At 40.1% G+C, this 15,341-nt stretch overlaps 1 pseudogene; it reads left to right on the plus strand.

Annotated features, from left to right (window-relative positions):
• Positions 1-14,552: 14,552 nt before the first annotated feature.
• On the plus strand, positions 14,553-15,132 carry LOC101524673 (palmitoyl-protein thioesterase ABHD10, mitochondrial-like; annotated as a pseudogene).
• The last annotated feature ends 209 nt before the right edge of the window (positions 15,133-15,341 follow it).

Below are 15,341 nucleotides of genomic sequence, written 5' to 3' on the forward strand. Positions count from 1 at the left end.
ATATTAGAAATTAGGGTCAGAGGTAGGATAACACCTGACTGATTCTGACCAAACTTATCCCTCTCAATCACAGTTCACTCATTTGTTAGTGAGGATTAATTAAGATTTTCATTGTTTGAAAAATGCCTGGAATATATCTTTCTTAACTAATCCTATCCCTTGTCTTTGTGATATTGAATTGTTTCTGGCTTTAGGCGATTATGGAAATGTCACCTCTAGCCCCTTAGTTGACCCTTTCCCAACAAAACCAGCCTCTACCAAACTGTCTCATACTGACATGCTTGATGATGTAGGCCTCTTGTGTGACAAAGAAACATCTAAGGTTGATAGCATGCTAGTAAATACTTAGTAATCAGCTTTCTGGAGGAAAATATTAGAAATCTCTGGTTTATAACATTTACCAATTTCCATGGTGTAAATACTCCTACCATGCTAGTGTCAACCTTATCAACCTGGAATCACTGAATGTAGTAAAAGGAAAAGTGCATTTGGGTGTGAGGAGCCTGCTGCTGCTGGCTCCAGTCCAGCACTCCAAGGCTATCAGAGGCATCCACCACTCGTACTCTTTACTCCTTCCTCTGTGCTCAGTTTCTAATGTCTTCTCTACGTCTTCTTCATTTCTCTATTAATTTTTGGACTTTTTAAAGTCACTCACAAATTCCACCCACTGTGGTAAACCTTGCTGCTGGCCCCAGTCTTAAAAATACACAAACAGGGACCCGGCGCAATAGTGTAGCGGCTAAAGTCTTCGCCTTGAACATGCTGGGATGCCATATGGGCACCGGTTCTAATCCCGACAGCCCCGCTTCCCATCCAGCTCCCTGCTTGTGGCCTGGGAAAGCAGTCGAGGACAGCCCAAAGATTTGGGACCCTGCACCCACATGGGAGATCCAGAAGAGCTCCTGGCTCCTGGCTTCAGATTGGCTCAACTCCAGCCATTGTGGCCACTTGGAGAGTGAATCATCAGACGGAAGATCTTCCTCTTCCTCTCTGTCTCTCTTCCTCTCTGTAAATCTGACTTTGTAATAAAAATAAATAAATCTTTTTAAAAAAATACACAAACAATACATGCTGCCAAGATGACCCTCACATATTATCATCGAAAGAGATTGGAGTTGACACTAGGGCCACACAAGAAACTTACTAGATGTGAAAACCAACGAACCATTACATTTGTACCTGGAATGAACCAAACGCTGCCATCCTGAGGCCTCCTGTTTTCAAAAAAGCTTACAAATTACCCATGGGCTGCTGCTGAAGTATTGAAAAGCAGTATGGGTAGAAAAAAGATACCTGTCACAGATTTAGCTCTGCAAGCCCCAGGCTGTGCTCAAATTTTCAAGGCCAAGCTGTGTATGAATATTCAGTTAAACTGTTCATGAAGCAGAAGTATCTCCCATAGAGATTTATTTTTGGAGCAGATATTGGGCCTTACCCCCATTCTGCAATATTTTGCCTTCTACCAAGCCCAACTTCCCCTTAGCACTCCTCCAGCAGGTTTTGCAACTGGGGCTATTACCCACAATCCTCTCCCAACCTTACTCCATTTCCAGCCCTAGCCACTCCCATTAAAAAAGAAGAGTATAATACATAAGCATATCAAATTAAGCAAGTCTTCGCCAAAGTGTGGGAGGCAGGGGCCCCTGCGAGCGGGACTCCGCAAAGCGCATTATGCGATCCGTTCCAATTCAAGGCCTCTTTTTAACTGCCTGGGAATTAATAATCAGGTACATTCAAGAGGGAACAGAGTGCTCCAAAGCTGTGGACCAGTAATAATGCTCTTTCAGGAAATCGTTGAGGTGCATTTATAAGTTTTTTCTGCCAGGTTTGCAGAGACAGAGAAACATGCTTATTATGGGGCCCATCTTACTCTTACATATAAATTGTATAATTCAACTCTCTGAAGTTTAATGCAGAACAATTGCTTCATATTAGTGCAGCTTCATTATATCCTCCATGCTTCAAATGTTCACCTTTCTGGTTTGGGTGCTCTCCACTCCTAATCAGAACATCATATAAGAACACAGTGAAAATGGGAGGTATCTTAGTAAAAACAAACTGGAATTGAAACTTTGGGAACAAATGATAAATCAAGCTGTAGAGCTTTCTCTTTAAAAAGCTACTGAAATCTGAAGGAAGACACAAAATTCTGTTTCACAATTGTTTTGTGTGATACATATTCCCCATGTACTTTACTCTGTTTCTATTATTGACTTGTTAAACTTAGTTGAAATTATCATATCGACTGGCTGCTGATATTTAAAATGTTAGGTAAAATGATCCCGTTGCAGGTGCTTTCTGCTTTAAAAAAATACACAATAAGATAAAATCTTACAGAACAATTAGAAAGCAATTATTCATTTGCATTAGAAGAAGAACCATTTCATTACAAAAGGCTCCATGCATTTTTTTTAAATCCTGCATTTCAATAGTGTAGTTCACATGTTATTGATTTATAACAGTTGAAGAGAAAAAAAGGAATCAAGGCGAGAAAACTGGAAAATATATGAGAGATAAAGGAGGTATTATTTTGGAGTTGGGACAATAAATACTACTAATATATGACTCATATACTGATAATGGCATTACTGACATCAACTCATCTGTTGCGTACCTAGACCTTTTAGCCAGATTCACAGATGCACTCACCCATGCCTATGCAGGAGCCAGCACTGTGCATCAACAAGCTCTGCGGGAGTGTCCCTGGGAAGTGGAGAGCTCTTTACCCTTAGACGGGTGTGCACATGTGCATAAGACCTGAAACTGTGACTGCAATCCTGATATTCTGTGGAGACCCAATTCTGCTAACTCCAGCCTTTTGAGCAAGATGTAAATCACAGATGACTAATTGAGCCCAGCTATAGCCTGTCCATTTTCCTAGCTTCCAAACTCCCATTGTCATGCCTCAGCTGGCACACTGGCCCTCTCCAAACAGGAAAGAAGAAACAAAGGTGGCAAGTGGACCTTCACCATGTATGCCACTTCCCTGGACGTTCAGATGACTTCCCCAGGGTATCCATGGCACTCAAGATAGAAAACACCAAAAAGGTTATCTTCATACTCTGGCTTTTTGTTTTCATCATTCAATAACCTTTTAAGAATCCATGGAGCCCGCACTCAAATGAACAATGGGCCATGGCTTTTGATGGGACAAATTTCGACAAAGCAGTTTCATAACACTGACACAAAGATGTTAACTTTAATAAAACAATGAGACTTAAGCCAAACAATTCTTTGCATTACTACCTAGTACTTCTGTGGGTATAGTACTCAAGCAGTAGCCTGGACCTAGGTCTATGAAAGAAATGGTGAAATGACCCACGGAAAAAACAGAAACTTTAGCATCTCTAAATTTCATTTGCTAGCCACCACCTCCCAGATTTTTTCCCAGTTCCATAAACCACAATGCATAGGATGAGAAAAAATATGACTTAAAATCAATTTTTGCACCTCTCATGTTAATTCTTGGTGAGAAAATGACAAACGCAAGATAAATAAACTGAGAGGGTCTTTTGTGCATATAAAGTTCAGGGACACAGCAAAAATAGCATGGGTCTAGGAGGCAAAAAGTAGGCCTGCCATGATGACTCTATGGCTAAATCCTCACCTTGTGAGCTATGGGATTCCATAATAGCGCCAGTTCATACCTCAGCTGCTCCACTTTCCATTCAGCTCCCTGCTTGTGGCCTGGTAGGACAGTAGATAATGGTCCAAGGCTTTGGGACCCTGTACCCATGTGAGAGACCTGAAAGAAACCCTTGGCTCCTGGTTTCAGATCAGCTCAGTCCTAGCCACTGCAGCCATTTGGGGTAGTGGACCAGCAGATGGAAGATCTTCCTGCCTTTCCTTCTCTCCATAAATCTAACCTGCCTTTCAAATAAAATAAATAAATCTTAAAGAATAAAAAAAAGAGGCAAAGAAAGAACAAGACTCTACTTTTGGTAATATATGTTCTATCAATTGTTTAACTGGTCCAATCCTTGTTGTCATCATCTATTACATTGGGAGTTATAAGTAATACAACTACTTTAAGGAGTTAAAAGGTCAGATGAGACTAAAAAGTGAGAAAAGGTTGGACTAAGTACAGGGTCAGAATGAAAAAAGCCAACATTCTATAATCCCTTCTTAATGTCATCCCTCAGAACTTATTATTGGAGATTTCTATTTCAGTATAACTTTATTGTTTGGTGAAACTAACGACAAACACCTCACTTTCACCCTTACCCTCTCTGTAGGTTGCCGAAGAATGAGGAGAGAAACCAGACTTATCAGGCATCATGTCTCTGAAGAAATGATGACACGGTAGGGCATGAGGTAAGGCGAACACAAGCCTAAAAATGAATCAGAGGATGAGATAATACATGCAAAAGAGCTCTGAAAGTATACAGCACTAAACCACTGTGTGTTGCTACTGTTAATGAGAAGGGGTTGGGTTGAGGTGACAGGATCTTGTGGCTGGACCCAAGGTCGCACAGTCAGACTGCAGACATTGCATAGCTGGCGGCTGCTCTGAGGAAACAATGCCCTCCACCTCCTTGTTGGGCAAGGGCCCCAAGCTGCTCAGACTGCTGCACCATTCATATGTTAAGCCTTTTGTTGATTTCTGAATAGGGTCCAGTGAGATTTCTTTACACCTACTAAGAAACACCAGAAAAAAACCTACCCACAGCCTTGATATGTCAAACTCTTTGATTTCATTGCACTAAATGTAGAAGTAACGTATATCAGAAGTCAACGTCCTTCCCTTCATCCTTCAGAAAAGTAAAAGTAGAAGCTGTATCACTTGGTCATGAGAGTCACTGAACACAACCCTAAAGTAGCAAGACCTACCACACAAGTGGGTGCTGGTGTATTTTATGTACTTTTTGGTGAGGTGATTTTGAAAGGCAACATTGCAGTGCTCCTCCAAACAAAAGGCATTGCTTCACTAACTTCATTTATTTTTCCTGGAAGCCTTTACCCCAGAAATAGAAGATCTGACAACCTTCTCTAAGCATCTCCTCACTCTACCTGCTGCCTGTCAACCGATACCCCCAAAACAGAGGTTTTAATCACAGACTAACAATTTAAAGCTGCACAACTTCAATACAAACTGTTCTAGGGACCCAAAACTCTGAGGACATCGTGGTTACTTGTTCCATTATTTGTCTTTATTTACACTAAAAGCACAAAATGCACATGTTTGTTATTTACAAAGATGATGACCATCAGCTGCAAGGGTCTCTATGACAGATGTATTCCTCAGCAGTGACGTCAGTCGTGAATACGACTGGCCTAAATTTATAAGCCTCCTAGAATAGGAAGGAACCTTGAAGATCACATCACCTAACTTCAGTCATCTACATTTAGAGAAGTTGAGATCCAGGGGAGGGAATTCCTTGTCGGTGAACCACACCACTGGCTTATGATCCAATCTTATGCATCCATCACTCTTTTTATTACACCATACTGAAGGATCTCTTTGATCCATACCCTAAAACAAGCCTCTTTCCTAGTTCTGAGATATGACATCTTCATTGTGCAGATGTTCCAGGGTCAAGAAACCAAATGAAAATCATCAGTGCCATTTTCAATATTTCTGTTTATCTCTTCTAATATGGATCTTTAGAACTCATTGCCCCAGACTGAGCCAGACTCCAGGACCCACTGAATCATGAGAACCAGGATGGGTGTAGGATGGGCCAGGCTAGATCTCTTTCCCTACTGAGCCATACATGAGCTGTATCTGGGTGTGGACCAGGCTTGGCTGGCCTGTAGCCCCCAACAATAAGAAAGGGAATGGGTGAGGGCCAGTCAGGAAAGACCACTGTTTCTGCTAGGATGGAAGGTGAACTAAGTAGGGCTGGCCCATGGACCCACTGGTGTGCGTGAATTCTGGAATTTGGGAGAGGATCTGATGAAGGAACTTGGCAAATTCTCTGTTGGGACATAGTCCTTGCAGGTGAGCACAAGAACCAAAATAGGGAACAGCCCAGACCAGGCCAGGTTACAATACTCACTGGTATACATTTGGTTCAAGTCTGGGGTGAGCCATGCAAGGTCCGTTCATATCATCCACTGGCAAACCCAACAGCCAGAATGGTGTGTGGGTCATTATAGGCCAGGCCGCAATACCAGCCAGTTTACATTGGGACTGGGACTGGGGACTGACTGGGTTGGGCTGGGTTAGGCTGTAGCCCCCACCAGCATGAGCTGGAACTGGGAAGGAGGTGCCAGGCTAGGCCAGGCTGCAGCACCCACTGGCAATTTCTGAGGTGAGGCAGATCATCCCAGACTGGGCTGCAGTGCTCAGCCAGCACAAGTGAGACCCAGGGGACAGTGGATGAATCTGGTAGGGGGGCTTCAGAGAACTCCTCTGCTGGACCACTACTCCCACTGGCGCACATGAGAACTGGGGTTGGGGGCAGACCAGGCTAAGCAGGGTTACAACATCTGCTGGCCTATATGTGAGCAGGGTCAGGAGAAAGCCAGGCTGGTTTGATTGTTCCTACTGGTGCATACAAAAGAGTGGGTGTTGCTTGGTCAGGCTTTGCCTCAGTATCAGCTGGCAGACACTGGCACTGGGGGGCTAATTCTGTTAAGCTAAATTGCACAACTACCTGGAGAGTGCAAGATCTGGGAGTGGGAGTGGGCCCATCAAAGAAATAGTGAACACTTCCCTCTTGGGTTGCCACTCCCACTGGTGAACATGACAACTAGGAATAGGGGCAGGTATGGCTAGACAGAGAGTGGCACCCGCTGACACCACTGTGGACTGGATAGTGGGGCTGGTTGGGTTGAACTAGGCTGCAATGTCCATTGACATGTATGAGAGCTGAATGGGATGTGGGACAGATTGGAATAGTCTGCTGTACATATTGGCAAGCATGGGAATCAGGGCAGGGGGGCAGGCCTGACAGGGTTATTATGGATCACTCCAACTAGGCTACAGCTCCCAGTAGTTTATGTGGCTGAGTGTGCAGTGGGCAGGACTGGGAAGGCATGCAACACCCTTTGGCTAGCGTAGAAGACAGGGCTGGAGACAGAACTGATCCAGCAATTGCAACCACCAGTGTGCGTATAGGGTGATTTGGGCGATGAACTATGCTGAACTCTGTAGTGGCAAGCACACATAAGAATCAGGTCAGGAATTACCTCAAATTAGGTTTCTTTGGGGATGTCCCAACTGAACTGCTGGACTTAGAACTCCAACCATGGAGAGAATTGCAGATTCCATAATCTGATCATGGAGTGCATGTGTCAGAGCTGGACCTCTTCAGTAACTCAGACAGAGCAGTGGACAGCATATCCAGGTACACATGGAGGATACAACAGTACATTCGAACCTGCAGAGGACACCTGGTACCATAACAGAGGACAGAGGACAGAACAAATCGATCAACTACACCAGCCATGTGTTGGCAGTGAAAATCTGGGCAAACAGACACTCTAAGGTGGACTATGTCAGCCAGTGGATTCTGGAGAGATTTCATCATGCTTAGACTGGCAAGATCGGTTGCAATACGGAACTATTGAACTATCAAAACCACTTGAGCAGGACCCTCAGAGCATGCCCCTCATCGGGGACCCTGGGATGGTTGGGAGGATGGGTGTAGCTTCTCCCTTTATCTCTAGTCTTCCCCCAGATACAGGAAGGAAAAAAGAGAATGTGGAAACAATGGTCTTAGCCACTTTCCTCTAGTCCTTGACCCTTTGCACCTAACCACCTGTGTAAAAATCATCAAAAAATAGGAAAAAAAAACCTCACTGCCACAAAATAATCTATGGTTATTTGGCTAAAACATAGCATAAGTTAATATAAATTAAATATGTACCTGTATAATTATGAAAAGCATACACAATGAATACTATGCAAATAATAAAATGCAATATATAAATACTCTCTCACCACTAAGTCACAGCTCAAAAAAACAATGTGAAAACTAAAATTCTTGTAAGTATATACATGAAAGTATGTATATAGACACATATACAAATATATGCCATCCTGAGTCCCCCACCATGTCAATTGCACTAATCACCCTTTTTTTCCTTACTGCTCCTAGCCATATTTCTTGGAAAACAACAGCTGTGTTTATTCAAATAGCAGCATACTGATGACTTGATGATAGGGTAATCTGCTGGAATTCCAACTGTGACGGTCCCAGAGACAACTTCTCGGTGCACCAGACAAGTATCCCTTGCACAGAACAAAGCTCTGGCAAGGAATGCCCACTTTGTTAGCACGTGAGATTGGTTGTTCTGTATTTCAACTGGTCGCGACATTGAATTTCTTCCAGCATGTATCATATTTTCTGATTCTTGCAGAATAATCTGCCCATGTATCATTGTCAAAAAGTAAATCTACAACACAGACATTTTCACTCTAATAGCTTCTAAGCAAAGGGATTAAACTGTGCCTTAAATTACAATGAAAACAGGCACCAGACTCAGTTTGAAATCAGAGCAATAAATTCCACTCTTTGGTATTTTTGCTGAATCCATGAACACAGGTGGAAGGGAGTACATAGCAGTAGTTTAAGAAGCCATTTGCTGAAAAAAAGCCAATGAACAAAAATTCAAATATCTCTGGGAATGTAATTAAAGAGGAAGATTAATTCTTAAGAGTAACCATGGTGAAACCTTTATAAGCAGTTATTCATCCTCCTGGATGATGATCACTCAAGACACATTTCTACAAACTATAACATTTACAAAGAATATTGAGCAAAAAAGCTTAAAATGTTGGCAACATTTTTATGTATTCGTATATTGATATCCGAGACAGAGTTCATTTGTGCTGGTTCACTTTCCAAATGTCTGCAACAGTCGAGGGAATGGCCTGGCTAAAGCCAAGCACTAAGAACTCAGTGCAGCTGACCATCAGCGGTGGCAGAGACTGGATCCCTGGAGCCTCAACTGGTACACATTGTCAGGAAGCTGAAATCAGGAGTTAGAGCTGAGAACTGAACCCAGGCACTCTGACCTAACCACCAGACTGAAGGCCTGCCTAGCAATACTTTTAAAGTAATGAAATAATTGCTTTTCTTTTGCCTTAGAAAGTTTAAAATTATATTCCTGAGAGATCTAATGACAAGTTATTATTTTTCTAAAGGAGATAGTTACACCAACTTCAATGAACAGATTACTTGTAGTGATGATTACCTTAAAATAATAATAACAGACATATATAAAAGTTAATAGACAAGAGAGAGAATGAAATCCAAACCCAGGCCTCTCACTCTATACATCATGTTCTTTACCGGTATGCTGTGTTCCTCCCAAACTAAGCTTAACATATAGAATACATACATCAAGGGTTAAAAGCACAATTTTAGATACCAATACTTCTTTCAAATGAAAGATTTAGAATACTAATATAACATGATTGCATTATTGTAGACGGGGGTTGAGAAATGGGCTGAGTCAGGAAAAATTAAATGTTCAGATACACCTGATGTATAAGAGGTTCAAAATCTTTGCGCACTACATAGGGGATAGAGGGCTAATCTCCAGAATATACAAAGAACTACGAAACAGCCAAAACACCAAAACAAACAAGCCACTCAAGAAATGGGCACGGGAAATGGGCAAACACTTCACAAAGGAACAATCCCAAATGGCAAATAAACATATGAAAAAATGCTCAAGTTCCCTGGCAATAAGGGAAATCCAAATTAAAACATCAATGAGGTACCACCTACCGCCAGTAAGACTGGCCCACATGAATAAAAGCACCAACAACACTTGTTGGTGAGGTTGCGGGGAAAAGGGAACCCTACTCCACTGCTGGTGGGGCTGCAGGCTGGTACAGCCTCTATGGAAATCAGTATGGAGAACATTCAAACAACTCAAATTCAACATACCGTATGATCCAGCAATAGCACTCCTAGGAATATATCCAGAACACTTGTTTTATGAGAAACCAACATGCACTCTTATGTTCATAGCAGCACAATCAGTAATTGCAAAAACATGGAAGCAGCCAAAATGCCCATCAGCAGAGGATTGGATAAGAAAGCTGTGGTTCATCTACTCCATGGAATGCTACTCAGCTATTAAAAAAAACAAAATGCAGTTCTTTGTGGCCAAATGGGCCAAACTGGAAACCATAATGCTAAGGGAAATGAGCTAATCCCAAAAGGTTAAATACCACATGTTTGCCTTAATTTAAGATGACACGATGTTATGTATAACATGTTATGTTAGGTTTGTTATATGTTGTGTATAAACTAAAATTGAAATGTCAATGAGATGGTCACAGAAGGTGGTTAAGAACTCGCATTTACTTTTAACATATTGGTTACTCATTACTATGTCAATTAATTCCATAATGATGTAAATTTTTGCTGATGGTATGTTGGAGCTTTTAATTGATCAGGATGATACTCTGCTGGCTCTGTCTTCAGACCAGAGAGGGTATACCTAAGAAGCCGTTGAACTTGACTGGACAATAAGATGCTGGACTCTATGTTTGGTATATGCTTGCAATGAGGGAATCTCAACTGAACTTGAGCTATGGTTATGCAACTAGGTGGAGGAATCCACCATGGTGGGAGGGTCTGGGGAGGGGTGGGGAGAATCCAAGTACCTATGAAACTGTGTTACATAACACAATGTAATTAATGAATTAAAAATAATAAATAAATTTAAAAAGAAAAAAAAATCAACTGGGGAAGTTTAACTGCAACAAGGAATTTAGATGTTTTTCAAACATTGTTCATTATAGCTCCTGGAGAAAGAAAGAATGTCTGCTGAAAGAGTCTCTTCAGGTTATGTTGGATTTAAGAATGTTGTGTACGTCAAAATTAATCCCTAAAAAATCCTAGGAGCTAGCATGGTGACTCATCGGGCTAATCCTCCACCTGCTTGAATTGGCATCCCATATGGAAGACCAAGTAAAATATATAAAGAAGGGAGGTGATAGTAAATATAAGAGCAGAAGTCAATGAATGTGAAAGTTAAGAATTAAAGACATCAATGATTCAGAGTTGAACATTTGAAAAGATCAATTGCATTGGCAAACCATCAGTAAGACTGATGAAAATTAAACAGAGAAGTCACAAATTAACAATAATAGAAATAAAATTGGGGATATCACTAAAGGTCTTGCAAACATCAAAGAGTTAGAAATGCTATACCACAAGTCTCTCTTCACATAAAATCTGACAATTTAGATAAAATGGGATAATTCATTTTTTTAAAAGCTGCCACAAGTTAACCTAATATAAAACACAATATTTGTTCAGACTTTATCTATCAGTTTAATTTAACATTAAAATTCCCCAAAAGAAATCTAGAAGTCAGATTTTTTTCTAAAGAATTTTATGAAATGCCTAAAATATAGTAGAAATTCAGCACAATCCCTTGTGGAAAGCATTAAAACTGAAGAGGAGGGAATATTCCTCATTTCATTTTATTAGTTCATATAAACCTAGTATTTGAATCAATCCAGAAAAATACAAATACATACCAGTAGCTCTAGATTCAAGATGTTTAAAGACAGGATAAGCATGTGTAATTGAACAATGTAAAGAAAGAATTACATCTGCAACCAAATGAGGTTTATTCCTGTGATGAAGATCAGCACAATATTTGAAAAGTTATCAGTGTAATTTACCATATGTTGTGGTTTGAATGTTTAAACCTTAACACAGAAATAATTGCACTAACTGAAAAAGGTTTAAATACTTCAGTTGTAAGACAGAGATTGGCAATAAACTGAGAAAAAGAATATGTCCCTTTAAAATTCATGTCAAACAGTGCAATACTGTTGCTGTCCTGCAGCGATGGACTTGGTGCACAGAGCCGATACTAACACACGTGGACTTGACTGATGGTCAAAAGCCGAAGCTTATTAGTGGCATCAGACTTTATACATACAGGATATATTCATACATATAGGTTATATAGGATAAGGGAGGAGGTATTGAACTTATCAACAAAACCCATCAACTCTTTCTATACTTTTATTTGGAACTCTTTTGTTTTGTATATTCCACCAAGTGTTCACATTCACCTGTTGTCCACTCAAATGTTCTGATACAAATGACATCCATTTAGCTATAGGAATGGTACCCACTCAGTTGCTTTCACATAAATATAATCCTATCAATTGTAATCCTGTGCTCACTGACCTTCTAGGGTCACAATGTCCCTTTGCACAACATGATTGATAAATGCGTTCTATTGTGAAGTATAATGTCATGAAGCCTCTGTCCTCATGAATGACTTAATACCACAAAACAATGGGCTTGTGGGAGTGGTTCACACTCTTTGCTCTCTTCTGCTATGTGAAGAATAGCATTGCTCCTCTCCAGATTATGCACTGCTCAAAGTAGCTTGGAGATTGAGTTTGCGTTCTCATCAGACACCACTTCTGCTAGCATTGTCTTCTTGGACCTCGCAGATCTAGATTATGAGAAATAGATTTGTGTTCTCTACCAATGACCCTGTCTCAGATACCATATTACAGTTAGTACTAAAGAAATTAAAATATCATACTAACAACCTAAAGAAGAAAAACCACAGGATTGTAACAATTCATGTCAAGGGAAAAAAAATTTGCTAAGATTAAAAACCAATTCATGATTTAAACTCTTAGAATACAAATAGAGAACATATGCACAAATTGATAAAAAAAAAAAAGCATCTACAAAACTCTCATTGCTAGCTTATTGGCAAAAGATAATGCCTTTACCCCAAGAAAAAGAACAATACAGAGATGTCTGCTCTCATTACTCATCTTCAACGTTAGGAAGAACATTCTATCCAGTGTAATAAAGCAAGAAAGTAAATTAAAAAGCATACAGATTAAAAGAGAAACATACCAGCACATTGATGTTAAATATATATATTACTTTGCCAAAATTAAATACTTCAACATAATTGAAATAGACCACATAAGCTATACTAAAAAATACACAAAGATAACAAAAAATCAATTATTTAAAGAAATCGAGATACACTTTAGACTTCACAAAGATATTCATTTCCCACAATTCAGCTGTGGAATTCCTGAATTCTTATCAAAATTCCACTAATATTATTGTATACTTAAAATGGCTTTAAAGTATAGAAAAGCAAAGGAACTGAAACAGCTCTGATAAATTTGAAACGGAATAGTAATATAGGAAGAACGTTAATATCTGGTATCAAGACATTGTATACAATGAGACTGATCAAGACAATATGGTACTGAGAGAAAAATAAACTTACAGAACAACAGGACAGAATTAAGAAAACAGAAGGAAATCAACGCAAATATACACAAATAAATTCTGATAATAGAACAAAAGTCACTCAAGACAGAGTTTTTCAACAAACAGTACTAGTAAAATTGGAAATCTACAGAAAATAAAATGTAAAAATGTAAAAATATAAAAGTGCTAAATCTCATTCCTTACTTGCATTAAAAAGTGGGCCACACTTAAGCATAAATAGAAAAATTCTTAGAATTGGGGGAAAATATGGAAGACATTTTTTTTTTTCAGATCAGTCTCATCAAAGATTCCTTAGAGTTAATCTTAAAAGTGCTTCAAAAAAAGAAAAAAAAATCCATGGAATGTCATCAAAATTAAAACTTTGGGATCAGGCCTTTAGCTGAGCAATCAGTAGGCAAGTTAATATGCCCACTATCCACATGAGAATATCTGGCTTACATGCCAAACTAGAATTTTTTTTTAAAGTTTTGTTATTTTTTTAATCAGAAAGTCAGATATACAGACAGGAGGAGAGACAGAGAGGAATATCTTCTGTCGGATGATTCACTCCCAAGCGGCCTCAACAGCAAGAGCTGCGCCAATCTGAAGTTAGGATCCAGGAGTCTCTTCCAGGGCTCCCACACGGGTGTAGGGTTCCACATCTTTGGGCCATCCTCTAATGCTTTCCCAGGCCACAAGCAGGGAACTGGATGGGAAGTGCGGCCGCCAGAATTAAAACCAGCATCCATATGGAACCCTGGCAAGTGCAAGTCGAGTACTTTAGTCACCACGCTACCATGCCAGGCCCATAACCTAAGACTTTTGATTCCAGATTTTTGCTAATATAGTCCCTGGGGGTAGGAGGAACAACAGTGATAGCTCAAGTAATTGGGTTATTCTCATCTACATAGAGGACATAGATTGGGTTCCTGGCTTCTGGCTTCCTCCCTAACCCAGTTTCATCTGTGAATCAATGAATAACTCCTCTCTCTCTCTCTCTCTCTCTCTCTCTCTCTCTCTCTCTCTCTCTTTCTGTCAGAAAGTCTGTTGAGAGAATGAAGACAGCCTACACAGTGGATGACAATATTTGTAAATCACATTCTGTATTAGTATTTATCATATCCATATACACATATATGCATATATGTATGTGTGTGTTTAACTCACAAAACTTGTGTAAGAAGAAAAATTAAACAACACAATTAGAAAATAGGCACAAGCTAGGAAGGTGGTAGGCATGGACGTTGCTGCCATGCTAGCCTGGGTGCCTCATTGCAGCTGGGGCTGGGCAGCTGTGTTCTTCTGTTCCTACCATGACTTCAGTGCATCACCTGCACAGAAACCCCAGCAGGTGCCTTGGTGACTCCTTAATTTGATTATTCGGGACTCAGAAGTTCAGATGGCATCTTAGAAGAATACATAGTGGGAAACCAAGAAAAGATGCTCTTTCTATAGTTGATGAAGCTGTAGGACCACAGACAGTAACTGGATCGAGCCTTGGTGGATGGCTTCATGCTTCATGCTGCAATAGCACAGGCAGAAAAAGTCACGGCACTTATTGGTGTAGCTGTAGCTGCAGATGGCCTGGTGAAAAACTTTTACATGTTGAGGTAAAGAAGAAAGAAGATGAAATGTGAGTGGACCCTGTCATCAAAATATCATGAAGAAGGAATTTACCCTATTCAATACGGTTTCATTGAGGCAGTGAAGCACCACTGCTTGTTGCAAAGCCCTCTTCCCATGAAATGCCCTATCAGACTGTTCTATGGCATGAAGGACAACATCCCATCTTGGCATACATCTATGCAGGTTCCTCACAGGAAGTCAGCACAGATGTGGATGTGATCCTCCAAAAACACGGTGGTCACAGAATAAGGGAAAAAGCCACATGCAACTTCTTCTTTATACTATTGGTGATGTAATGGATAAACTTTGAACTGTAGTTAACTAGAATCATGGTTTTGGTTGGGATATAAGCTAATGTTTTCAAAATATTAGAAGAGGGATGGTTAGTAAAACTCAACACTTTAAAGGGCTTCCCTCTGCTTCTGACTTGTAAACATTAGGTAAGTATTCATCTAATGATGTTTTTGTGTAAATTATACAAATTGGTAAAAAAAAAAAAGTGCTGGGTTCTGTTTGCAAGTTTTCTTTTTCCTT

This window comes from Ochotona princeps, chromosome 5, assembly GCF_030435755.1.
Source record: "Ochotona princeps isolate mOchPri1 chromosome 5, mOchPri1.hap1, whole genome shotgun sequence".
NCBI lineage: Eukaryota > Metazoa > Chordata > Mammalia > Lagomorpha > Ochotonidae > Ochotona > Ochotona princeps.